Source organism: Alligator sinensis, unplaced genomic scaffold (genome assembly GCF_000455745.1).
Source record: "Alligator sinensis unplaced genomic scaffold, ASM45574v1 scaffold1347_1, whole genome shotgun sequence".
In the NCBI taxonomy this organism is placed as follows: Eukaryota; Metazoa; Chordata; order Crocodylia; family Alligatoridae; genus Alligator; species Alligator sinensis.
In genome coordinates this window covers 521,121-523,966 of record NW_005842566.1, presented here as the reverse complement: position 1 = coordinate 523,966, position 2,846 = coordinate 521,121, and the positions used below count along the sequence as shown (strand labels likewise).

General features: G+C 43.2%; 1 pseudogene; it reads right to left on the bottom strand.

Moving 5' to 3' along the window:
• Positions 1 to 497: 497 nt before the first annotated feature.
• LOC112551698 lies at positions 498 to 790 on the bottom strand (annotated as a pseudogene).
• Between the last annotated feature and the right edge of the window lie 2,056 nt (positions 791 to 2,846).

Below are 2,846 nucleotides of genomic sequence, written 5' to 3'. Positions count from 1 at the left end.
GCTTCTTTCTCCAAGGTACAAAATATACTCACCTGGAGATGTGTGCTCAGTGGGTGTGGTTTTACACCTAGATTAAACAATGATCCTAACCTAAAGCTTCTTTCCGAATGTGCAAATGCAAAAAAAAGAAACGAGGTCCATGTCCATCACATGGAAACTAACCACTTAGGTACCATATTTCCTGGAATACAAGACAAGGTTCCGCCTCTCCCCCTTCCATTAACATGGGAGAAAAAAGCCCATCATCTTATAACCGCATATGAGGAAACCACATTAAATACATTGTCTATCATTAAACTGCTGCCAAAAGCAGCATGTGCTCAGTAATGAAAACCAGCTATGATTAAATGCAGCCAACACTGAGCATGACTGTAAAACACACGGCTCATATTGGACAAACATGCTGATAGAAGCCTGTTTTTTGGTTGCTTTCTTTTTTCTTTTTCTTTTTTTTTGTGATGTGGCCCTTAAAAAAAGCAGACAGTTGTTCACCCAGGAAAGACTGAGCAGTGGGCCTTGAGGTACTGCAATACCAGGTCGGCTCTTGGAGAAGCTTGAGCAAGCTCTTGCCCTCCCCTGGTGCCAAAAATGATGACAGGAATCTTTTTTTTGGTGGCTTTTAAAAAAAACAAAAAAGAGCAGGTGTTCCCTGCCCAGGGATCTGGCACTGGGCCTGGGGGTACTGCAATACCAAACTGGCATCAGGAGGACCAGAGCCAGCTCTGATACTCACCCCTTGGTGCCAAAAAATGAGCTACACTTGATCTTAGCCAGAAGGCTGATATGCTGATGGAAAACTTTTCTTTTTTTTTTTAATTTATGATAAAAACACCCTCAGCACCCTGCACTTACAAAGCTAGACTTATTGAGTATTCTTTTTTTACCAAGACTTCATAGTGCAGACACAACTACATTTAAAAAACATACAACTGCATATATTAAACCCTTAAACAACATATATCAACCGCCCATAAAAAGCAAACCCTTCCAGAAATCTCTCTTGATACAGAACACCTTGAAAATGTGTAACCTCAGTAACCACCTGAAACGCCACCCCTTCCATTAGTCCTCTCTGTTGGTTTAATGAAAGAAGTGTTCCAGTCCTTTTTCCTCCACTTCTCCATCTCTTCCTCTCTGATCTCTTCCTTGTCCAAGTCGATGGAGTATTTCAGTTCATGCAGCCCCAGCCTCGGGCACTCTCCTTCACTGAAAGCCAACCCCTTAAACACTCAGAGATATATGTTCCATAAACAAATCCCATATCCCATCTGTGTCGCACTTCTCTCACCGGTGAGATATTTCTTATAAACATCCAAGCTAGGTCAGCATATTTGCCTTTTAGTTTTTTACCTGCCAGCACTCCCGACAACTTCTTCAATTGTTCTTCTGTGAAGTTTCCCACTGGCAGCATCCTCTCTCTCTCCCTTACTGCTTTCATTTATTTTTATGATCCCTCAAGACCTCCAGCCCTACCTTTGCTATTTTATACCTCTGCATGAATCCTCCCATTGTGATGTAATGAATCGGTGGTTGCCACATCCATGGACTCCTCAAGGAGGTCTAATATATTCCGGTTCCTCAAAAGTGCAGCTGCATGAAATCAGGTGATACGAGCTGCTTTCCCTCCATTACTGCCTTGCTTATTGCACCTACACATTGGCAATGCATAGGGGGTGCATACAGATGCATGTGCACCCCCTGAGATCTCTGGTCCACCCCTTGGAAGTGCCAGCCACAAAACTGGAAGTGTGGCCGGAAGTGCACTTCTGGTTTCGCCACTGGCTCAGCAATCGGCTGCTGGGAGACCACCCCCTCCTAGACTTGGGAGGCACCAGTCACCCATGTACCTACGTATTTTCCATAAACAAACAGTCCCAAGGCCAGCAGACCCCATTACCCCATCTCTCTTGCTTTGTACAATTCAGCTTTAGCCAACCTTTCTCTTTTGGCATTCCAGAAGAGCACACATCTTTCCCTCAGTGCTTTTGCTATCTACCACCACACCAGTGGGAATACAGTTCCTGTATAGAGAATAATCAGCAGTAGCACAGCCTTAATGACTGCCACTTTTCCAGCAAAGAACAATGTCCTTCCAGACCATAACCAAAGTATTCGCTGTAGTCTTGCTGTCACCTTTTCCCAAGTTGTATTACTTTTCCCTTCAGCATCCACTGGGGTTCCTAGCACTCTGATTTCTCTCTCTCTTACTTGAAGGCCCAACTTCTCTGAGCCCCTCTAGCTCCCCACTCCCATTATGGTGCTTTTCAATCTATTTAGTTTAGCCCTCATCACTTCTTCATACACTGATGTATGCTTTGGCACCCTTCCCAGTTAAAAGTCTGTCTCTAACTACTACATTTATATCATTCATGTATAGTAGCATAGGTTGTAGCTGTACTAGTCTAAGGACACAGGCAGACAAGGTTCTTTGGGTGAATCTGATATCTTTTATTAGACCAACTTATATAGTTGGAAAACAGTTTTTCATCTGTTTAACTATTTAAAGAAAAAAAATTCCAACTATTTTAGTTGGTCTAATAAAAGATATCAGATTCACACAAAGAACCTTGTCTATCCATGTATAGTACACATTTTACCTCTCCTCCTCCTGGTATCTTTACTCTGTTTATGACCTCGTCTTTTCTTATTCTTTGTGCTAAAGATTTCATGCCACAGACAATTAGTAGTGCTGACAGGGCATTCTTGTCTCACCCCTGTATGGATTTTAAAGGTCCCGCTTAGGTGCCCATTAAGTTCATAGTTTCATAGTAGCTAGGGTCAGGAGGGACCTGAACAGATCATCTAGCCTGACCCCCTGCCACAGGCAGGGATGAATGCACGGGTGA